At 48.5% G+C, this 25,248-nt stretch overlaps 1 protein-coding gene across 1 annotated transcript in view; it reads left to right on the forward strand.

Moving 5' to 3' along the window:
• The window catches only part of LOC147712614 (uncharacterized), a 268,396-nt gene that overhangs the window by 197,587 nt on the left and 45,561 nt on the right, over window positions 1–25,248 (forward strand). The gene's annotated exons all lie outside the window — the stretch shown is intronic.

Here is a 25,248-nt window from a genome sequence, read left to right on the forward strand (position 1 = left end):
GTTGGAGTATGCATGAAGGGGTTATATGTCCATATATCCTGTCTGTCTCATCATTTACGCGCATGCCTGATGTTTTTCTCAGCATGTAACTAAGAACAAATAGAGGTTTGTTTTTGAGTAATTTATTCCTAAAAAGGTAGAAATTAATACGTAATAAGAAAAATTATATTTTCGATTTGTGATACGTTTTCTATTATGTGTTAAGTAGCCGCATACAAGAAATGCTTTGTTGGTGTGTGGGAAGGGGCAAGAGGGAGGAAGTGTGCCTTAATACCTGCCTTAATTGTTGACCGTGCAGCCAGGAGGTCTAAGTTGCAGCCCAGACATTTTTCTCCAACCAGATGACAGGACCCTGAGCACATGCAGGGTACACATAATTATATTTGTCTTCACTCTGGAATACCCTGGTGGCTTACTCATGCTAATGAGGTAATAACTCTACACTCACTCTATCTCCATCTGGAAACCTCAACCCTTCCTGGGTTGCTAGTTGACACAATGGAGCTAGTTGATAAAATGAGAAAGGGAGTACCCCTTTGATTCCTCTAAGAATGGATGCCGGCCTTAGACCAATCAGGGAAAAGGCAGAGGTTAGACCTTTAATATTTTGGAGAAGACAATGGGCTACCCCTGAATTGATAGTCTATCTTAATGGTCCTGAGGATATTCTTCGATATCCTGCTGCTGCTGATCTTCTGTGGAGAAAATATATTAGAGATACATGTGTTGAAATGGACTTACCCAATATGTGGGGAGATCCAAGGACCAGCAGCTGTACTAGCTCACCTAAGAAACTAAAAACCAGGTTTAGATCACATAGGTTGAATAAGCTCTTAACTTCATTGACATTGGGTATATTAACAGGTGCTTTAATGACGATAAATGATACTTATGTCACAGAACCCTTTATAGATGATATTGAGCCGATCCTACAGAACCCTTTATAGATGATATTGAGCCGATCCTACAGAGGAAACTTTATATGCACTTTCGATATGGTACTTTGACACTTTGCACATTCACCTCAAGATAGGCAAATCCAATAGATTTAGCTGCAATGGGATGCTCAACTTGCGTACATGAAAAGAAAACCTTAGCCCATATGATGTTTTTCTGCCCAACCTGTAGCAGGGCTAGGGCTAGGTGGATAATTTCTGCATGTAGACGTTTAGGAGTTACTAGACATCTTGAGGCATGTAGATTATGCAGACTGATTTGACACCCCTATGGTGTTTGCCGTTTCCAGATTTATATTGCGTATGTGGTATGCTAAGAAGAAATATGAAGTAGCTTCCAGGATTTTGTAAAACAGTGCCCTGTTCATTAGCATCCGATAATGATTGATTTTAAATCTTATTGTATTCATATTAGGTAACTGAGCATTCTATTGTTAATTACTTATTCCCTTTATTTAAATAAGGATTACATTGTCTTTTTAAAAAAAAGATCTCTGTGGTTCTTAATGCCTTATATTCTAACATATTTCTTTGTCTATTTTATAGTATTTTACCGAAATTAAGAGTTTTATAACTGAACTGAGAGTCGGAGATGATGATGACAGCACCTCTTCAGGATGAGTGCCCTCATGCCCACCAGACCTGTAGACAGAGATTGTAGCAATCAGGGCCTGTCATTTGTCCAATGCCAGGTTATCCACCCAAAATCAAAGAGCATCCAGCACAAAATAGTCACAATACATCATAGATAGTACCCTACTACATACTCTTTGTTAGAACTGGTGTCTGTAGTGGGCAGGGGTATGCACCCTAGTCCAAGAAGGGACCACTGCTTCTGACAGGGTAGCTTGGCGCAGAGCAGGAAGGCTTAACTTAAGAGGCACGGTGTAAAGTATTTGTGTAACACACACCAACAGTGACACAGTAAAAGCACTCACAAGAGGACACCACTCCAGTTGTATATAAAAATAAAGGTATCTTTATCTAAAATTATGCAAGATCCAAATATATGGCGAGGATATTCCATATACAGTAATAAGGTTTTCAGGGCCAAAAAGGGTCTTTAAAAGGCTCTCCGTAAGTTTGTCACAAAATTGAGCATGTGGGCTCTAGATTTCCCCAGCCACCTGCAATAGTGTAAACCAGTCACAGATTTGGGGCGGACTGTTTCGGAGTCCTCACTGATTAAAAAGTTACCAGCACATGGCCCTATGTTACCAGCAGTGCAAAAGGTCCAAGAACATGGGTCCGCGACATGGAAAGGAAAGGGGCCCAGCAGTCTGCAGCGGCCCCGTGGTGCGATATGCACAGTTCTCAGCAGGCAGAGTCAGTTCAAAAAGGGATGACCGGCAATGATCCTGGCGCAGTCAGACAGTCCCCCTTTCACAGGAGGTACAGGCCGTTACCAAACAAATGAAATTCCCATCTCCGGCGGCCCTGCGATGTAATGCAAAGTCCCCAGCTGCCCTATTGTACAGTCCCCGGCACTTAAGAGAGCTAGAAACCCCTCTAGGACTGCAAGACAGGGTTCAGGCTGTCCAGGGCCCCTCGCTGCTGCCTCCCGCTGATCGGCTCACAACCCAAGCAAGACAGTCCCCAGAAAATAAATCAATACCCAATCTCCACACCGTCACAAGCCTGCATCCCGCCTGACACGGTGACTTGGCACACGCTAGGAGCATACCTGGGGTGACGGGCGCTGGCCCTGGGGCAAGGCTCCTCGGATTCCCGGGATGCTGGGTCTCCGGCTGACGCTGTAGGGCTTCTGGCGCGGCCCCTACTCCAGCGGCAGCGCGCCCAGGGAGTCCTGGTTCCTAGGCAACACCCCGCGCTGGAGCCTATCACAGCGCGGCTCCTGTTCCGACGTCAGCGGTGCATGCACAGGGTTCCTAAGCCCGCAGTGGTGATCATGGGGGAGTTTTCAGTAGTTTTAACCTTGCGCCTGCAGCGGTGATTACAGTGCCAGTGTTTCGCTACATTTAAATCCGGGTTCCAGTAAAGTGCAGACACCACGCTCAGCACCAAGGGGGTAATTCAGATATTGTGCTCAGTCCGGACCACGGCGGTGCCTTTGGGGATGTGAAATACCACTAGTTTACCACCACTACTATTGCAGAGGCAGTCCTCGAAGGGGGATCATGTTGTTGCCTTTATGGGCTCTGTAGAGGTAGTTTTTCTTAAGAGAGAAAAACATGGTTGTCCTTAGGAGTTCTGCAGTGGCAGTCTTTAAAAGGGGTTGTACTCCCAAAAGGCAGTCCTTCTGAATATGGTGCAGAAACTCTGGAGATGTTATTTCCAGCTCTCCCTAGCAGGGCAGGATCAGCAGGCAGTAGGGCAGCTCAGCTGGTTGGGGCAGCAGTTCCTGGGAGCAGTCAGCCTCCTTCCAAGTGGCAATCCTCCTGGCAGCAGTCCTCACTCCAGCAGAGATTCTTCCCGGTCCAGTAGTGTAACAAAGATGTGTGTCCAGGACCCTCCCTTTTATACCCTGCATCTAGTTACTAGAAGGGGTAAAAGTCGCTGGAAGGGTCTAGGGGGCAGAGGTTTCTGGAAGAGTCCAGGGACTTCTGGGATGTTCCCTGCCTTCCCTGACCTGGCTGTCATAGTGACAAAAGGCAGGGGCATTAAGGCTACAGTGGGCAGCCAGTCACAGCCCATTCAAGGGGAGAAGGTGTGAATCACCACTCCTACCTCACAGCCCTGGCAGGCTATCAGTATGCAGATGGGAGAGGGTGAGTCTGCAGTGCCCAGACAAAGTGTAGGCAGAGAAATGTTTACTTTCTAAAAGGGAGAATTCTAGAGAAGTAGTTCCCAAACCCCATATATCATTGGAAAGGGTTCCCCGTCCCGATTCTAACAAACATGACAGACTTATTAGGTCCTAGTCAGAAATTATACCAGAACCGGGGGTTCCCAATGTTAGCGTTGGAGGGTTAAGCCTCACTACAGTAGTAGGGGCTTGTGGCAGATTTGACAGTGTCACAATGTTTTAGGGGAGAGCACCTGCACCTCAGCACTGTTTAGCAGTGGTGAGGCGCCCAGAGGCCTAAGTCCAATAGAAAGGTATGATAAAAATGGGAGGCACAAGGATGAAAAAGGTAGGGGGAGATCACCCTAAGGCTTACAAGTCCAACACTTTTATTCCTTGCCGTCATCTAAGTGTGAGGATAGAACACCACAAGCTTAGGGGATAGAATGGGAGAAGGGAATAGTCAAGTCAAGTCAAGTCAAGAGATTTATATAGCGCGCTACATACCCATAGGGTCTCAAGGCGCTAGAGGAAGGGTGGGGAATTACTTGTCGAATATCCAAGTTTTAAGTTGCTTTCTGAATGCTAGGTGGTTTTGAGTAAGGCGAAGGTGAGTGGGAAGTGAGTTCCAGGTTTTAGCTGCCAGGTAGGAGAAGGATCTACCTCCCATGGTGGTTTTGTTGATGCGAGGTACAGTGGCAAGGGCTTGGTTGGAGGATCGCAGCTGACGGGAGGGGGTGTAGAAGGACAATCGTGTGTTGAGGCATTCGGGCCCAAGTTCGTAAAGTGCTTTGTGTGCGTGGGTTAGGAGGCGGAAAGTAATCCTCTTATTTACGGGGAGCCAGTGGAGGTTTTTCAGGTGACCAGAGATGTGTTCTTTACGCGGGATGTCTAGTATGAGCCTGGCTGAAGCGTTCTGGATGCGTTGGAGTTTTTTCTGGAGTTTTGCGGTGGTACCGGCGTATAGTGTGTTTCCGTAGTCCAGGCGGCTCGTGAACAGTGCGTGGGTGACCGTTTTTCTAGTTTCGGTGGGGATCCAGCGAAATGTTTTTTTGAGCATGCGAAGAATGTTGAAGCAAGATGATGAAACGGCGTTGACTTGTCTGGACATCGAGAGTGAGGAGTCCAGGGTGACGCCCAGGTTCCGTGCGTGGTCCGTCGGGATGAGTGCTTTTCCAAGGGCTTCTGGCCACCAAGAGTCATCCCAGGCGGAGGGGGAGGTGCCTAAGATGAGGACTTCTGTTTTGTCTGAGTTCAGTTTCAGACGGCTGTGCTTCATCCACTCGGCTACTTCTTTCATTCCTTCGTGTAAGTTGGTTTTGGCGGTGTTAGGGTCTTTGGTGAGTGATAGGATCAGTTGAGTGTCATCCGCGTAGGAGATGATGTTGAGATTGTGTTGGCGAACGATGGCCGCAAGTGTTATTGGTGAATACCTGTTATGAGTATGATTGATGCACATGAGTCGTTACTTATACTCAGGCACTATAGTACTCTTGGTGTGAATTTTGATTGCAAGGGGATCCACCGCTCGTCTCTTGAACCTTACAGTGTATAAATAACTACAAATCACTATATATGTGAACTGCAGGGTAGATCTTCTGGACATGTTTCATCCTCCTCCTTTGTAATTGCTCGGTGCTTATATGATAATCACTCTAGTAATGAACTGTAATTTTTGAGACCCTAGTTGTGTGGGAAGGTGTGAGAATGGTTTCCCCTAGTGCCCACCTAAGTGTTAGGCTATTTGAATGATGCCTAACTGTAAAGCGCAAACACATGACACAGCTACTCATGGGTCTAAGTCTCTGTGAAGAGACCACATTTAGATGTGTGTGCTCCCCTGCCTCCCCCAAAGGGACCATTAACTATCAAATAGGATTAATAGCTCTTATCATGCTACCCATTTACTGCCTATAAGAACTGCACATCTTGCTCGGGAATGCCTCTCTATTTTTTGGACCATTTTCCTCACTCACATGCCTAGTAAAGACAGGCTTCATGCGCTCTTTTGCCGAGGCGTCTTGGCGCTATAGCACAGAAGAAGTTACAGAGCTGAGTTAGGGCATAGAGAAGAGCCAGGTTTTTAATGGCTTCCTAAAGCTCACTTTAGATTTGTCAGACCGCAGCGCAGAGGGCAAAGAATTCCATAATTTGGAGGCCTGATGGGAAAAGGATTTCCCGCCCCAGCGGGCTGTCCGTATTCTGGGCAGGCACACCAGGTCTTGGCTGGCTGACCTTAATGTGCACTGCGGGGTGTAGCGGGGGAGGAGTTTGGTAAAATCGGCCGGCCCTTTCCTATATTGGGATTTGTGGACCAGACATAAGGCCTTGAATTGAATTCTACGCCTAACTGGAAGCCAGTGAAGTTCGCGTTTTGGTAAATTCATTAAGACTCTAGCTGCTACGTTTTGAGTTGCCTGTAATTTTGTCAACTGTTTTCCCCCAATGCCCAAATCGAGTGCATTACAATAATCCACCCGAGACATTATAAGGGCTCCCATCACCGTCTTCCTTAAAATAAGCGGGATGTACAGTAGGATTTTTCTGAGCACCTAATGGTGTAAAAACAGGCCGATGTTACCTGGTTTATTTGTGCCGTACAGGAAAGGTCTTTATTGAGCATAAAGCCAAGATTTTTGACCTTATCCGCTGGAACAGGACAAGTGCCAGCCTCCGGAGGCCACCAGAGGTGGTTCCAGATAGATGGTTTCTGGCCGAACTCTATTACCTCCGTCTTTTCTGTGTTCAATTTAAAAAGTTATGGCTCATCCAGTTTTTAACATCTAGGAGGCAATTCCTGAAGCGTTCTGCTGTAGCTTCCACCGACTGAGAAAGTGACACTTCAATTTGTGTGTCGTCGGCGTACGACACTAGGTGCAGACCGTGAGATTTTATTAGTGCAGCAAGAGGCGTCACGTACAGGTTGAGCAATGTCAGTGATAAGGCCGAGCCTTGGGGTACACCTCCTGGGAGGGAAAATGTATCAGATTGAAGACCTCCCCAGTGGACTTGTTGGATTCGAGCACCTAGGAAAGACGTCAGAAGAGTTAGAGCAGTGTCTGTGATTCCCAGGGCTCTCAGCCTATTCAGTAATACCTAATGATTCACGGTGTTGAACGCCGCTGTTAAGTCCAATAGGATCAGGGCCGATCTACCACCTTCGTCCATTGTCCTGCGGGTATCCTCAGTTGCCATAATTAAGGCGGAATCTGTAGAATGGCAAGGTCGAAACCCATGTTGTGAGGGGTCTAGTAAGTTGTTATGATCTACGTACCTCATTAATTCTTGATTCATAGCTTTTTACAGAATCTTAGCTGGTAGAGGTAGGCAGGATATTGACCGATAGTGCTTTGGTTCCGTCGGATCCAAGGTATCTTTTTGGAGGATGGGTCTAATGCAGGCTTTCTTCCAACTGCAAGGAAATTTACCCGAGCTGATGACCTCATTTAGCAGAGGAGTCAGAGCTGTACTTATTGTCTCTGGAATCATATGCAATACATAAGGAGGGCAAGGGTCTAGAGGTGACCCTGATTTCATCTGAGTAAGTAGATTACAGACCTGTGTCTTTTCTAGGAGTGGGAAGTGAGAGTAATTAGTGACAACAGGTGTTGTGTGTTCTCGATAGGTAGCAGATGTGCCTACTACTAAAGTGTGAAGGTCATCATAAACCGCCTGAACCTTTTGTTGGAAAAATGTTGCCATGTTCTCAACAAAGTTCTGGTCAGGCACAAATATGGTGTCACGGGACTCTTTGCCAGGTGGGCGACCGTTTTAAATAATTCGCTGGAGGAGTTGGATGCTTCTTCAATTTTTTTTGTGAAGAAGGTTGATTTAGCCTGAGCTATCTTTGTCTTGTACTCGTGTAAGACTTTGGTATATTCTATCCTGTTTTGGTGACTGTAGTCCATGCGCCAGATTCGCTCATAGCGTCGGCATTTGAGTTTTATTAATTTTACGTCCGTGGTGTACCATTCGGCGGTGGCTGACCGTCTTCTTGGTTTTTTAAATTTCACTGGGGCCAGCTCTTCCATTGCATGGCTGATCCAATTGTGGAAATGGGTCGCCCCGGTTTCACTGTTATAAGTTCCTGGTAATGGAGGGTCCCTAGATAGCGTGTTAGCTAATTGATGGGGATCAAGCTTCTTTCAAGGGCGTATTTTTTCAGGTAACGAAAGATCTCTACGCCAAATGGTAGAAAGATTTGTTTCCAAATTAAAAAGAATGGCTGCATGGTCGGACCAGGGAACAGGCAAGACCGATGTTACTTTTATGTGATCATTGTTGGTAAAGATCCGGTCAAGGGTGTGGCCAGCTGCTTCTTACCATCAGAGGTTCAATCAGGCATCATGATTGTCCATCCTAGCCTTGTGTCCATCCAGGTCCTTGTAAGACTGAAGGAGCTGGTCTGTTAGGGGCATCCCTCCCCTCAGGGGAATTGTGAGGTCCTTCTCACACATTGCAGGCATAGTAGGGCATATACCACTGAGGCGCTGCTCCATGGACAGTTCGTGCAATCACAGCTCAATGTAACCAGAGAAAAGATGGGTCTTGGCATATAGACCCTGTTAGACCTGGCCTCTTTGGCGTGGTTTCCCCTGACCTTTTTTTGCCTATACCTCCTGTATTTTTGACGCTGTGCTGGATTTCGTTTTTGCTGGTTTAGATGCTTTAGGCACTTTGCCACTGCTGATCAGTGTCAAGTGCAAGTGCTCCCTGAGTAAATTGTTATTGTGATTGGTTATCCATGATTGGTATATTTGTATTACCAGGAAGTCCCTAGTCATGTGCACTGAGTGTGCCAGGGCAGGTGATTTAAATGCTACTAGTGGGCCTGCAGCACTGATTGTGCCACCCACATGAGTTGCCATAAAATGGTGTCTCAGGTCTGCCACCGCGGTGCCTGGGTGCAGTTGCTAACTGCCATGCTGCCCTGTCCAGTGTTCACACTGGCCAGGTCTAACCCTTTCCTTTCTGTACACATTGGACAACCCTATAGAAGGCCCTAGGCACCCCCCTGGGCAGGGTGCAGTGTATATGAAAGGTAGAGTATGTACTGGTGTGTGTGACATGCTCTGGTAGTGAATTACAGCCATTTTCCTTTTTCACTATTAAGAGGGCTATTTTGTCCATAGGCTATAATGGGGAATGCTGAGTATAATGTTTACCTGCTTGTCTTCCAATAGGAGCAAGATAGAAAATTAAAGTCTGGTATCCCTGAACTCAGAATTTAATAACACATCTTTTAGAAAGGATGCTTTTTAAATCCTGTGTTTGAGAACAGCACTTTTAGAAAGTGGCTGTTCTCTTGTCTAACCTTTATGTGTGCCTTGGCCTGTTTGTAAATTGACTGTCTGGTTTGTGAGTGACAGGGGCTGGGAAGCCCCCAGGAGGGTGGATGAGTCAGCCCTAGGCTGAATGACTGCATCTGCATCTTGAGTGGGGGCAGGGGATCGCACCTGGGCCTGAATAGGGCTGTGCCTGCCTTCCACAATGTTGGCACCACCTCCTGCTGGGCGGCTAATGACCCTGCCCCTCTCTCTGAAAGGAGAGAAGACAGAAAAACAAAGTGCTCAGGAACTGACCTGAACTGGTTCTGAACAAGCCAAGGCCTCACTGCCTCTAGAGAGCAAAGAACAGACTAGTATAAAAAGGGCTACCCAGACTACAGAAAATTAGATCATCCTGGAATCAAGAAGGAACCTTTTCCAAGGAGGAAGCTGGCAGACTGAAGAGGAAGGACTGTTCTGCTGTGTACTTGTGGGCTGACCTGCAGTTGCTTTGCTGCCAAGGAGGGGTGAAGGACGTTGCTGTTGCTTTGTCCCCTTGCTTGAAGAGATCTCCAAGGGCCTGAGAAGAGCTGGCTTCCTGTTAAGAAGTCCCAGGAACAAAAGGACTTCACCCCCAGCTCCCCATGAACTCTGCTGTATGAGGTCAGCCCTTCCTAGAGTGCATGATCCAATTGTGGGGCCTCTGGAGGTTGTGCCTGCTGTTTGGGGAGCTGGACAAGGAGAAACAAAGACAATCTGCAATTTTCACACATCACTCGCTTGCGAAGCGCATCCCCGACAGTGCGAGGAAATTCCCGCCGCCGTGAAGATCGACATCGTCGCAGAGCCTGTTACCGCTGCAAGAGCCGACGCATCCTTCGACTGCGGAACGCATTGGCCCGGTGCGGGAAGATTAATGTTGCTGCGAGTATCGTCGCATAGCCTGTTGTCGCTGGAAGAGACCAACGCACGCTTGCGGACCGCATCACGTCTCTGTGAACATCGTCGCAGAGCCATCGTATCGAGGGGCCGCGAGAGGAGAAGATCGACGCTGCGCTGCGCATCACCGCCGCACCTGAGATCGTCGCCGTTCCGAAGATTGTTGCATCGTGCCTGTGCAAGACGCTTCCTACTGAACCTGCGCACCGAAATCCATACAAGGTATCGCATCCCTCCCCATACAGACCGGATTCGTCAGAACACGCCCGCTGCGTCCAACGGGGCCGTCGCAACGCCTCCCCAGGGTCTCAGGAGTGAATCATTGCTTGTTTTTCAACGCTGCAGCTTCTATTTGGAACTTTTATCGCATCTATAGGTACTTTGGGCTAAACGTGAAACAACTGTGGAGTATTTTGACGCAAACACTGGAACTCTTTTAAAATCACATTCTGGAACTGTGTATGTTGGATTTTTGTCATTTTGGCCTTGTGTAGTTTAGATAAAGATACTTCATTTTTCTAAACTGGTGTGGAGTCCATTTGTGGTGTTTTCACTGTGTTACTGTGAGTGTTGGTACAAATACTTTACACATTGCCTTTGATAAGCCTGTCTGCTCGTTCCAAGCTTCTAAGCGGGTGAGCAGGGGTTATCTGAAGAGTGTATCCCCCTTACCCTGACTAGAAGCAAGGGGCCCTATTTGGACATTGATACCTACCTCTGCAAACGATAGACCCCCATATCTAACATTGATGGTCAGCGGTGAGGATTTGAACTTGTATTTGTACTTGACCCACAGTAATTGGTGTACATCACTAGTTTAGTGCAGACCACTACGCAGCCACATACTGTGTTTGGATTTTTTGGTTCTATTAACTCTTCAAAGCATCATGTCTCAGAAGGCAGCAAGTGTGCCAGCAGAATTGGATTTTTGCATTGAGGATCTGTATTCATACAAAGTTTAACAGCTCAAACAATTCTTCAAAGATCTTGGTTGCCTGTGAAAAGCAGCGCTAGAAAGGAGGAGCTGCGGAAAACCTTGAAGGCCTGGTTGGAGGCCAAAGAGGGAAATGATAAAAGTGGAGGGGAGGGGTTTCAACCCCAGGATTTGCCTGTGAGCAACCCAGGCTCAAGGCCTGGCAGCACCCATCCAAGTAGGAGTTTTACTACAGAAGAGTTAGAGGAGAATCAAAGAGTGAGAAACCATGAGTTGAACATCATGAGGATGAAAATGAAGCAATTGAAAGTAGAGAAAGTAAAGGCGGCAGAGGAGAGCAAGAATGCTCACGCCTTGGAGGAAAACAAATTGCTTTTAGCTCATGAGTTGAGCATGAGAGAACTGGATCTCAAGGACAAGGTGCTGGAGTCTGGCTCAAATGGTGATGGCGCACTGCCAGTGCAGGGGGGTAAAGTATATATTCCCAAGGATTTGGTACAGAATTACAATAGGAGTGAGGATATCTATGCCTGGTTTACCTCGTATGAGATTGCATTGAGAATGAATGGGGTGCCTGAACAGCATTGGGGGGCGGGCCTGTGGAAACATTTTGAGGTTTCTGGGAGGAGTGCTCTAGAGCCCTTAGAATTAGCAGGTGCCATGACCTACCCCAATATGAAGGAAGCACTATGTCTCAGGTATGGACTTACTCCAGAGCAGTATAGACTGTAGTTTAGGAACTCCAAGAAGAAAGAGTCCGAGACTTGGATGGAGTGTGTGAATCTGTATTTGCGTGCACTGGAAGGTTGGATGAAGGGCAGTAAAGTAACTGAGTATAAGGGGTTGTTGCATTTAATTAGTTGGGAGCACTTGAGTAGTCTTTGTGCTCCAGAGCTGCACCAGCATCTTTTAGACAGCAAGAAGACAGACCCCATTGAGCTTGCTAAGGAGGCGGACCACTGGACCTGTAACAGGGTCCACAGAGGAATTGTTGGTACCACAGCCAAAGGTGGGCAGGGTCCCCAGCAGAAGAGTGGGGGGGACAAGGGTAACCAAAAGGAGTTTTCTCAAGAGCCCCAAAACAGTTCCCAGGAAAAGGAGTCCCAATCCCCAGACCTAGACCAACCTGGCCCCCTAGGGGCAGGTGGGACAACAGGGGTCCCCCTATCTGCTATCACTGCAATGAGGTGGGACATATGGCCCCTAAATGCCCCAAGAAACCTCCAGCACCCACTGGTGCTCCAACACCGGGTTTAGTGACTGTAGCTTTGGGAGAGGATTTGACTTCTAGTGAAGGAATGGGACCAGCAGTAATGACCCTTGTCTCCTTAGGAGACCAAGAGATGGTCCAGGAAACCTACCTGCCCCCGAACACTAAGCTTACGGGTAGAAGGTGACCATCAATGGGAGGGAGATAGGGGCTCTGAGAGACACAGGAGCCAGTGTGACATCTGTAAGGTGTCAGTGGGTGTCTGAAGAGCAGGTCATTCCCAAGGTACTCCACCCAGTAGTTGCAGCTGACAACTCGGTGCACCTCTGCAAAGTGGCCCAGGTTCCATTTGAGTGGAGGGGGGTCTCAGGTCTCTTGAAGGTTGTTGTGAGTCCATCCATGCATGTAGAATGTCTGCTAGGTAATGACCTGGAGAGTTCCCCATGGAAGGAGGTGGAGCACCAGGCTCATATGGAGATGTTGGGTCTGCCTGAGTGGGTCTGTGTGACCACTCGGTCTATGGCATCCAGTTGGGGTGATTCAGCAAACCTGGAGCCTGAAACAGTGGCCCAGGTACCTGCCAGGAAGAAGAGGGGCAGGGTGTGCGGGAAACCCGCCCCACCATTCCCACGGCCCAGGAAGGAGCAGAACCTGAGGGGGATGCCCTGGAGCCTACAGAGGAACAGGTGGCCAAACTGGGGGACGTACCTAAGCTGACCCACTGGCAGCAAGAAGGTGGCCCCTCCAGGGAGGAGTTCTGCAAGGCGCAGATGGAATGCCCTTCTCCCATTGGTGTGTGGCAGCAGGCTGCAGGCCAGGCAGCAGGTGGAGCGTCCAAGGATCATCTCATTTACTGGGAAGATGAGTTACTTTATAGTGAGCCTAAGGTCACTGAGCCCGGTGCAGCCCGTGCGCTTGTGGTACCAGAGTGCTTCAGGGACTTCCTAATGGGTCTGGCTCATGATGTGCCTCTCGCAGGACATCTGGGGCAAGACAAGAGCTTCCACAGGCTTGTCACCCACTTCTTCTGGCCCCAGATGAAGAAGCACGGCGGTACATCCTGTAGGAATTACCAGACATGTCAGGCAAGTGACAAGAGCAAAGAGAAGTGCAAAGCACCCCTCCAATCCTTTCCTGTGGTGAGCACCCCTTTTGAGAAGGTGGGCATCGACATTGTGGGGCCACTGGACCCCAAGGCAGCCTAAGGCAACAGGTTCATCCTGGTCTTGGTGGACCATGCCACCCGGTACCCGGAAGCTGTCCCTTTCAGGACAATCACAGCACCCGTGGTGGGCCGTGCATTGATGGGGATCTTTCCCGTGTGCGGTTCCACAGAGAGGTGGTCTCCGACCGGGGTACCAACTTCATCTCTAGGTACATGGAGTCTCTGTGAGAGGAGTGTGGTGTACCTTATAAGTTCATCATTCCTTATCACCCTCAAGGAAACGGGTTGGTTGAAACGTTCAACCGAACTCTGAAAGGTATGATTATGGGCCTTGTGGAGCCCATGAGACGGACGTGGGATGTCTTTTTTTACCATGCCTGTTGTTTGCCTACAGGGAGATGCCTCAGAATTATTTAGGGTTCAGTCCCTTTGAACTTCTGTATGGCCACCCTGTTAGAGGACCTCTCACTCTGGTGAAGGAGGGGTGGGAGAAATCCCCCGGGAAAACCCCCCAGGATGTGTTCAGCTATATGCTGACCTTCCGCAACCAGATACAACGCTCCAGGAAGCTCGCTCAGGAGAACCTAGAAGATAGCCAGGAAGAAATGAAAAGATGGTACGACCAGAAAACCACTCTGGTCAAATTCCAACCTGGGCAGAAAGTGTGGGTGATGGCGCCAGTGGAGCCTTTCGCGCGCCAAGACAAGTGGACTGGGCCATATGAGGTGGGGGAGTGCAAAAGCGAAGTAACCTACCTGGTTAACTTGCAGACTCCCAGGCCATATGAGGTGGGGGAGTGCAAAAGCGAAGTAACCTACCTGGTTAACTTGCAGACTCCCAGGCAGCCCCTGAGGGTCTTACATGTGAACTGTTTCAAAACCCACTTTGAGAAGTCTGATGTGACAATGCTCCTGGCTACAGATGCTGGAAGGGAAGAGGAAAGTGACCCTCTTCCTGACCTCCTGGCAGCCAAGGAACAAGACGGGTCAGTGGATGGTGTGGTCCTCTCGCCCACCCTGACCCCAGAACAGCAGAGGGACTGCCGCCAGGAGTTGAGTCAGTTTGCCTCCCCGTTCTCCCTGACCCCAGGTGTCACCAATTGGTGCGTCCATGATGTGGACACTGGAGATAGTCTATCTGTGAAACAGAAATTATACAGGGTAGTTGACAAGGCCAGGGCCAGCGTCAAGGAAGAGGTTTCCAAGATGTTGGTATTAGGGGTAATTGAGCCCACCAGCAGCCCCTGGGCTAGCCCCAGTGGTCCTAGTACCAAAAGCTGCTGAGCACGGTGCCACTCCAGAACTCCGGTTTTGTGTGAACTACTGTGGGCTCAATGCGGTCACCAAGACTGATGCACACCCCATCCCCAGAGCTGATAAGCTTGTGGATTGGTTGGGCGCTGCCCAGTACCTCAGTACGTTTGACTTATCATCTGGGTTGAAGAACGCCCCTGCCACATTTCAGAGACTGGTCATCCAGGTACTGTCCGGGGTGGAGGAATTCAGCGCTGCCTACCTGGATAAAATTGCTGTGTTCAGCTGCACATGGGAAGGACACTTGCAACACCTCTGTGAAGTGTTGAAGGCTCTGCAAAGGGCAGGCCACACTATCAAGGCCAGTAAGTGCCAGATGGGGCAGGGATCTGTGGTGTACTTGGGCACCAGGTAGGGAGTGGCCAGGTGGCACCCCTACAGGCGAAGATTGATACCATTCTGGCTTGGGAGCCCCCTAAGACCCAGACAGAGGTGAGAGCCTTTTTAGGTCTCACCCGGTATTACCGACTGTTTGTCAAGGGATATGGCACCACCGTTGCCCCCTTGACAGAGCTGACTTCAAGGAAGCAGCCCAGGAGAGTGAATTGGACCGATGCCTGTCAAACTGATTTTGATGCCCTGAAGACTGCCATGTGCACAGCACCGGTGCTCAAGGCACCTGATTTCTCCAGTGAGTTTGTAGTGCAGACAGACGCTTCAGAGTATGGTGTGGGAGCAGTACTCTCACAGATCAACGATGAAGGCTTGGACCAACCTGTAGCCTTCATTAGTAGGAGGCTACTTCCTAGGGAACAGAGGTGTAGTGCAATTGAAAGGGACGCTTTTGCTGCGGTCTGGGCTCTGAAGAAGCTGAGGACCTACCTGTTTGAGACTCACTTCTGGGTTCAGACAGACCACAGGCCCCTCAGATGGTTAATGCAGATGAGGGGTGAGAACCCAAAACTGTTGAGGTGGTCCATCTCCCTACAGGGAATGGGCTTTACGGTGGAACACAGCACTGGCACAGAACATGCAAACGCTGATGGTCTGTCCAGGTTTTTCCGCCTTAGCGATGAGAACTCCCAAGAGGGCGGGTAGTTCCCCTCACTTTCAGCTGGAGGGGACACGTGTTAGACCTGACATCTTTGGCGTGATTTCCCCTGACTTTTTTGCCTCTACCTCTTGTATTTTTGACTCTGTGCTTGATTTAGTTTTTGCTGGTTTAGATGCTTTGGGCACTTTGCCACTGCTGATCAGTGTCAAAGTGCAAGTGCTCCCTGAGTAAATTGTAATTGTGATTGGTTATCCATTATTGGCATATTTGTATTACCAGGATGTCCCTAGCAAAGTGCACTGAGTGTGCCAGGGCAGGTGATTCAAATGCTACTAGTGGGCCTGCAGCACTGTTGAGAGGGCTATCTTGCCCATAGGCTATAATGGGGAATGCTGAGTATAATGTTTACCTGCATATCTTCCCATAGGAGAAAGATAGAAAATTAAAGTCTGGTATCCCTGAAACTCAGAATTTAATAACACATCTTTTAGGAATAATGTTTTTTAAATCCTGTGTTTGAGAACAGCACTTTTAGAAAATGGCTGTTCTCATGTCTAACCTTTCTGTGTGCCTTGGCCTGTTTGTGAATTGACTGTCTGGTTTGTGAGTGACAGGGGCTGGAGAGCCCCCAGGAGGGTGGATGAGTCAGCCCTAGGCTGAATGATTGCATCTGCATCTTGAGTGGTGGGAGGGGATAGCACCTGGGCCTGAATAGGCTGTGCCTGCCTTCCACAGTGCTGGCTCCACCTCCTGCTGGGCGGCTGACGACCCTGCCCCTCTCTCTGAAAGGAGAGGAGAAGAAAGAAAAACAAAGTACTCAGGAACTGACATGAACTGGTTCTGACCAAATCAAGGCCTCTCTGCCTCTAGAGACCAAAGTAAAGACTCACATAAAAAGGGCTACCCAGACTTCACAAAATTAGATCATCCTGGAATCAAGAAGGAACCTCTGCCAAGGAGAAAGCAGGAAGACTGAAGAGGAATGACTATCCAGATGTGTACTTGTGGGCTGACCTGCAGTTGCTTTGCTGCCAAGGAGAGGGGAAGGACGTTGCTGTTGCTTTGTCCCCTTGCTTGAAGAGATCTCCAAGGGCCTGAGAAGAGCTGGGTCCCTGTTAATAAGTCTCAGGAACAAAAGGACTTCACCCCTAGCACCCCCTGAACTCTGCTGTATGTGTTCTGCCCTTCCTAGAGGGCTCGATCCAATTGTGGGGTCTCTGGAAGTTGTGCCTGCTGTTTGGGGAGCTGGACAAGGAGAAACAAAGACAATCTGCAATTTTCACACATCGCTCGCTTGCGGAGCGCATCCCCGACAGTGCGAGGAAATTCCTGCCCCCGCGAAGATCGAGATCATCGCAGCGCCTGTTGCCGCTGCAAGAGCCGACGCATCCTTCGCTTGCGGAATGCATCGGCCCGGTGGGGGAAGATTACTGTTGGAACTGTGTATGTTGGATTTTTGTCGTTTTGGTCTTGTGTAGTTTAGATAAAGATACTTTATTTTTCTAAACTAAACTGGTGTGGAGTCCATTTGTGGTGTTTTCACTGTGTTACTGTGAGTGTTGGTACAAATACCTTACACATTGCATTTGATAAGCCTGTCTGCTAAAGCCAAGCTACCAAGGGGGTGTGCAGGGGTTATCTAAAGGGTTTATCCCCCTTACCCTGACTCGAAGCAAAGGTCCCTATTGGACATTGGTACCTACCTCTGCCAACTAGAGACCCCCAGATCTAACATACCCAAAACACTAACATATTAAAACTCAGCCAGCCAATATACTGTGTAGGATCCTGTGAACCTTCCAATAACCAAAGTAGAGTCATTTCTGGGCCCTGCTGAGAACTTAGAAGTAATTGTCCACCAATCTTTTAAAGGCCTAACTTCTGTAACTGTTCCTCGTTCAAATCAATATCAAAAAGTCTATTAAGGAAATTGCCTGGTTGTCAATGACACCTGGGACTTCATACAAAATCAGTAGAATAGGCACTCTCTTTTATCAACATGGGACTACTGTCCTTGTATTGGGCTGTTCCATGAAGAGGTGGTGGCAGTGTGCCAATTTTTAAAGATTAATAGTCCTGAATAGCCTTTTTTCTGTGTCGGAGAGGAGTGTTGTGCATTGGTCCCAGTTGGATACATGTTCCACTTTAGTGTGACACCCAGACTCTTGCACTCACAATCTGTATTTGTGACGATAGCATGCGTACAGTGAATTTGTGGCACATATATGACAGTGAGATTTTGTGTGCAGTGAGAGTATATTCACTGGGACCAGTGAGGTCCACTTTGAATGGCCTCTGGTTTAACGTGGCACACAAGAGTGGATGCAGCTTCCCTAGACAGTAGAAGTGTATCACTTACATTCTTTGGCTGGAGAGAGGAGACCCCCATTCTGAAGTGAGAGGACCGGGTGGCAGTGCTACCCTCAGAAATTCTATGAGGACCTTTCAGCAAGTGATTGCTGTTTAGATTGCCCAGAGAACTCACATTAGGGGGATGCTAGGGGACACGGATGAGACTGCAGATTCTCATGTTAATTGTGGCCACGTTTCTAGACAGGGCCTGCCCTTTGTCTGTTCCTGATTGCTACTATAGGAAGGCTGATGTCACACTTCATTGTGAGCCATCCCCCTGCACAAAGGCTGTGTCTGCACTACCAGCAGAAGATCACATTTCAAAGAAAACCACCACAAACTGGTTCTAGGATCTAAAACCCTGTCTGAAAACTAAGCACAAAAGTTTGGCCTAAATAACTTCACTTATTTCCCTGTTCCAATTTTTTCCTGATTAAAGAAAAAGGTGCTCTGCGGAGTCCTCGAATATTTGCAGTCAGACTCGGGCTGGTGTCTGTATGACCTCCAGTCTTCCAGAGTTGGGAGGACATCACCTGAATTCTGGGTAATTTGCTGGAGAAGCGGTGGGCACCTCCCTTCACAGAGAGGGAAGGTGAATGCCTGACTCAGAAGTAAGAAAGACTATCCTGGAGGAAAATTCCAGCCATGTTCTCTGTTTCTAGAGCACCCCAAAAAGCGGACTGCCAAGTGGGACTATCACTCGGCCTGACCTAAGCTATGATGGGTTGCCTGCTCTTCCAGAATGTGGGTAATGTGGCGGACTGCTTAACCTCATCACCGCGGGGCTAATTTCCCCGTGGCACGGGGCGGGGGGGACGCGCGTGGCGCCGCGATGCTGATGACAAGCTCGGCTCGTCATGCAGCGCGGTGGCGCTGTGCTGATTACGAGCTGAACTCGACATAGCCATTCCCGCTCAAAGGAACGCCTAGCAAAGCGGGGTAATTATCCCCGCGTGGGCGTTCCGCGGAGGCCATGACAAGCTTAGCTAGTCATCAGCAGAGCGCCACCGTGCTGCATGACAAGCTGAGCTCGTCATCAGCTCGGAAACGGTTAAGGAAACTGTGAAACCAACCAACACCAACTTATGTGCTGCCCAGAACTTCTGCAGTATGTCTGAAGGACTGGAGCTGTGGTTGCTGACATGTAATGCATTCCCAAGAGGACTCTTTAAAGCATGTGACGTGTCCCCGGCTGATAGGTCACAATTTTCAAAGACAAGCAACTGTCAGTCCAGCCTGCTGTGCTGAGCACTTCAGTGATTCAAGTGAGGAGCAAGACCTGTAACAAACAATGATGAAGATGCCGACAATGCGAGCCTGTTTAGTGCACCATCCAGTGACAGCAAAGCCATGTTTCTGCTGAGAAGGTAACGCAAGGCCTGGCCTCAAAAGACTAAAAACTGATGTGGTGAATGCACAAAGATAATGACGAGAACTATTTGAGCTTAAGAACTGTTCAAACTGAACTGTTCAAACTGACATGTTGCCAATGTGTCAGAGGCTTAGTGAACTTGCATCTGTGCCTAATCAGTCCAAATCACAGGAAAGCTACCAAAGATAATGGGGACACTGTAGCCTTGGAAGAAAAGTGTAGTGCTTAAATAGGAGCCCATGGGTCAGATTGTTAACCTTGTAGTTTTGCCCCCCTTATCTAGTTGGGTTGTATTCCATTCTGTTGTGATATTGAATTGCTTTCTTTTTACTTTAGGATAAGCACTGAGCTGGACAATTAATCAATGTGTCTGCTGCTTACTGTTTCCATTCTGAGTCTGTGTCCCCCCACACCACCAAGTTGAGAAGACTTGGACTGCTCACCCTTGCTACCCTGTGAGTGAAGGGCAGGAAGAGGGAACTTGACTCGGTTTACAGATCCATAGTGAGATGTACCACAGTTCAAAAGTGACAAAGACCTCAACCGCCGCAGTTGTAGCCTAATAGCCCCTGGCTGCTCTAGGCCCCCTGATTGGTTGCGGACTGATGCATTTAAAGTCATAGCTGGGTTCACCAGCCACAAGACGTTTATTTTGAATACATGTGATATATTTGGGGTTTGGAGACTAAACTACAAGAATTCTTCAGAAAAATAAAGAAAATTCTTTTGGTTAAATAAAAGACCCAAAATCAGTACACATCGGAAGACACTAATACAGCTGCTTAGTTACAAACATAGTTAACGGGTATCTTTGAAAGTGCAAAACAGAAGCTGTAATACCATCTAATGTTTTTGGGTACTCTTGTCACAACATATCAAAACAGTCATAAGGGAACTCAACACAAGAATAGCGTAGCACAACACAAGTACATCACATTGCAAAAATGCAGCATAAAAGCATAGCTAAACAAACAAATAACAGAACACATCACCAGCTCAAGGACAAGATGCCACACAATAAATATGCTCAAACTTTCTTGCCAAGTGTTACTACCACATGAAGCCTGCTTTCATAATAGTGTGGAAAGGGTTTACACAAAGCAAACCTTTAATTTACCACAAAGGACATGAAATAACACAAGTCACAAATGTGTTGTGGTCCTGATCCATGTCTTAAATATGCAATTGTAGTGCTCACTTTATGAGATGAGCCATAAACAACCAAATGGGATGTCAGGGTCTGATCGGAAAGGTGGTGCATTTTCTTATATTCTTATATCATGCCTATGAGGTTCAGTCGTATTTATTTATTGACATTTGTAGAGCGCGGCGAATACCCGTGGGCGTCTCGGCGCTAATTAAGGGATGTACGCCAGTTTAAAGAGTTCTGTGCTGATTTCTAGTTTGATGAGTGGAGGGTACTCGGTCATGTTGTTGGAGAACATTATCTTCACCATCCCGAGGGATCGCTGCCCACCAAATCTAGAGTAATCCATCAGCACGGGAAGCACTCTTCACATTGACAGGAACCACCATCATGCCGGTTCCTGTCAATATTAATTAAAGTGTGATGGACGACTCCATCAAAATAGATAGCCCTCCATCCTGGGGGAACACCAGGCTTACCTGATTAACCTGCCAACGGGCACTGCCGTGAGGGGAACGGCCGGAGCAACGAAGGAGCGGAGGCACACGCCGGGAGGCGAGGGAGGCGTCCCAGGAGACCGGACTACACTCCCCAGCATTCCCTCTGCTGGAAAGCGCGCCCGTGACGCGCAGTGAGCGCCGGAGGCGCCGGATAAAGGCTGACCCCCCGGGAGCTCAGTGGGGGAACACCAGGCTTACCTGATTAACCTGCCAACGGGCACTGCCGTGAGGGGAACGGCCGGAGCAACGAAGGAGCGGAGGCACACGCCGGGAGGCGAGGGAGGCGTCCCAGGAGACCGGACTACACTCCCCAGCATTCCCTCTGCTGGAAAGCGCGCCCGTGACGCGCAGTGAGCGCCGGAGGCGCCGGATAAAGGCTGACCCCCCGGGAGCTCAGTGGGGGAACACCAGGCTTACCTGATTAACCTGCCAACGGGCACTGCCGTGAGGGGAACGGCCGGAGCAACGAAGGAGCGGAGGCACACGCCGGGAGGCGAGGGAGGCGTCCCAGGAGACCGGACTACACTCCCCAGCATTCCCTCTGCTGGAAAGCGCGCCCGTGACGCGCAGTGAGCGCCGGAGGCGCCGGATAAAGGCTGACCCCCCGGGAGCTCAGTGGGGGAACACCAGGCTTACCTGATTAACCTGCCAACGGGCACTGCCGTGAGGGGAACGGCCGGAGCAACGAAGGAGCGGAGGCACACGCCGGGAGGCGAGGGAGGCGTCCCAGGAGACCGGACTACACTCCCCAGCATTCCCTCTGCTGGAAAGCGCGCCTGTGACGCGCAGTGAGCGCCGGAGGCGCCGGATAAAGGCTGACCCCCCGGGAGCTCAGTGGGGGAACACCAGGCTTACCTGATTAACCTGCCAACGGGCACTGCCGTGAGGGGAACGGCCGGAGCAACGAAGGAGCGGAGGCACACGCCGGGAGGCGAGGGAGGCGTCCCAGGAGACCGGACTACACTCCCCAGCATTCCCTCTGCTGGAAAGCGCGCCCGTGACGCGCAGTGAGCGCCGGAGGCGCCGGATAAAGGCTGACACCCCCTCTCCCCCCGCGAGACGCGCGCGGGAGCGCCCAGGCGAAGCCCGGGCAAAGGGCGGGCCCTCTGTTGCCCTCAGAGGCACGAGGAGGACGGGACGGGGCCACCCTATTTACGCCCATTTCTTTACAACTCGAAGGTACTGTTTATTGGTCCATTGGCCATTCTACATTCGGGAACTGAGGGTACAGCAATCATTTTCGGGACTATCTGCCTGTTAATTATTATGTTCTGTTAGGTGTCATTGACATTTGTCTGTAGTCCCGCGTAGCAACCCAAACCCAAACTACAGAATAGGGGTTAGCACCTGTCAGCATGTCCCCAAGAGGCACCTGCAGCAGAACTGCTGCCGCTGTGACTGGCCCCATTGACCTTTTCATATCTAAGGCCAATGATGCCATCAATCAGGGCATTAACCTACTAGAACGCAGGGTATCACAAGACCTGGCGCATGCCAAACGTTCCTCACTTGGCCTCATTGCTACCGCCATTACACCTGCACAAGCTATGCCTAACAACATCAGACCCCTACTTGACGTTTGTGCTGACATTCACACCATTCCCAGCGAGGTTAACCTCTCAGCCTCCATTCCCCTGTTAGACACAGACACCGACACTAGTACAGACCTGGAAAAAACCCCTGACCTACTAATTGACCCCTCTCCCAAAGTAAAATCTGCTGATAACAACAGGCAAGCTAGAGGTAGGCGAGAGGGGGCAGTTCAAAAACTGAAGTTACACGCACCCAAGCCCCGGGTCACTGCGATCAGGAAATATGGCCGGGCACAAAGGAAACCTGGGAAAAATACCAACTCTGTTCCTAACAATAATCATAACACGACTAAGGTTACGGTAATATCCCAGAGGGATGATAGTGAAACTGTTCAGCAGGGCAGAACAACGAACACTAACGGAAATTTAGACAAGGCATATGACCCCCTGTTGGAAAGACTGGGGGAACTATTAAGCATTTATCTAGCCCCAATCGAAAATAGGCTTGCTCGATTAGAAAAACAGCTAGATGAATTGAGCAGCCCTCTCAAGAATTTCCTAAAGGGAGGTCCTGCAACTAGTACAAAAAATAGCAACCCCACTAATATAGCAGGTCCCAAAACAACTATTTTACAAGTACCCACAGCCACCCCAAATAACGTAGATAAAGCCGTACCTGTTGCGCTGGCCAATGGCCTAATTACAAAACAAAAAGCAGCAACATCACACACTAATAGCAAATCCACAGATAAAAGGAAGGATCCTGGCACCAATACCCTCACTAATACTATGCTCCCAAATGTGAGCACCACAGGTCACCCTTCAATTTCAACGAGTAATCCTATTCTGACCCAACCCATCCCAAAAACACCCAGACAAGTTCCTGCCCGCATTAACCTTCCTCCGGAATGCGGTGCATATGTACTAGTGTTAGTAAATGTCACCAAACTAAGAAAGGATCAGGATGAAAATCCTGTATCACTCAAAAACAAAACCCTGCACTGGCTAATTACTAACTGCAATTACCCGATTGATGGTGCAAGGGAGATTATTAACACACAGCGAGTGGGTTGGATTGGACCACTTAGGAAAAAATTTGAGGGCGACTGTGTCATTATTCGTTTTAGAAAACCACATTGGGCAGAGAAAACATTAGCCAACGCCCCTCTACCATCGCTATGGGAATTTAACACCACGCTCCTTCCCTTAGGATATTTTTACCGACACCTGATACCCCCAGAACAAGCCACGGCCAACTTTCCCAACAATTTCCCCACTAATTCGTACCAAGAGATGAATTTTGGAGCAAGGGTCAAATCACCACTTTTTGTCCAAAACCAGAACCTAAATGCCGCCTTTTCCAACAACCATAATTGGCATCCACAACCCCCAATGCCAATCCCTACCCCCAACTACCCGCAGCACTTTCAAGCCCCAACTATGCACCAGAGCAATCATAGGGATAGGTCTTACCCAATCCCCAACCCATTCCAGCTTGCACAGATGACACAAGCTAGGCCATTGTACAATATCCCAACTTTCAATCGGTTCGACTATCTATCATCATTAGACGAACAGGATTGACTGAGCACACCCCTCAACAAAGAATTATGCAATAATGCAAAAGCCTGTAACCAAGAGGGTGCCACAATTACAATCTCACCTGCATCGCTCCATGTTAAAACAGCAGTTACAGAAATTATATTGTCGGATAGTATTCCGGCCACTTTAAACGAACCAACTAACTATGATAATGGGATTACTAGGAGCTCACCTATTAACCAGGGGTTCAAACACGGCCTATCAATTCTAAGCTGGAATGTCGCAGGTTTAGAATCTAAGCTCTCTGACCCTGCTTGGACTGAACTAATTAATGACGTAGACATACTTATGTTCCAAGAAACTTGGGCTGTTGATAACCTGTATATTGAAGGCTACCACTGTTTCAGCCTGACATCACTAAAACCCAGTTTTGGCCGAGCGGTGGGTGGACTCTTCACGGGTATTAGAATTTTGACAGGGGGTACAATTAATGTTTTGAAGCCAGATAACCTTGCCAATTCCAATATTCAAATTCTGGAATATAAATTGAAATCAAAGACCACAATTTATTTAATCAATTTTTACAACAATGATTTTTATGGTGTACCGAACAAAAATTTTGTTGCTTTATCTAAGGTTTGAAACATGATTGATTGTTCCTTGTCAGTAGACACTAAGACTAGTATTCTGATCGGGGGAGATTTTAATGTGAAACTTATAGATAACTATGGATCTACTAATTTTGATCACTGTAATGACCGCAGGGGTTTGGAACTGATTAGCATACTCTCTGATTTTAATCTTGTTGATGTAATGAGTGCAGGATATGATATGAATTTTCCCTATGCCCCTACGTTTAAGGGCAGGGATAACGGTTCAATTATCGATTACATTTTTACATCACCTGTGTTAACGGACTGTTTAATCAAATCTTCTGTGGTGCAAACGTCCTTCAGCGATCATAATCCATTGTTTGCTATTTTTAACCTCGCACCCAGTCCGATTTTTATGAATTTAAATGGGGCAAGGGATATCACACCCTCAATTGACGGCCTTCGCCTCAAATGGAGAGGAATTGATTGTGGGGCCACTATAGATACGATTCAGGAGGCACATCCGGATTTATTGAAACGCCTCTCCTCCCCAAGTACAAATAATGAAGAACTGATTACTGATTTTGAAGCTTTATGCTCCAATATAAAAACTCTCCTGTCAGTCCCACTCCCTACTGACCATAAAGAGCCACGGTGGTTTGATACATCTTGCTCCGTGGCCAATA

This window comes from Lissotriton vulgaris, chromosome 5, assembly GCF_964263255.1.
Source record: "Lissotriton vulgaris chromosome 5, aLisVul1.2, whole genome shotgun sequence".
Lineage (NCBI taxonomy): Eukaryota > Metazoa > Chordata > Amphibia > Caudata > Salamandridae > Lissotriton > Lissotriton vulgaris.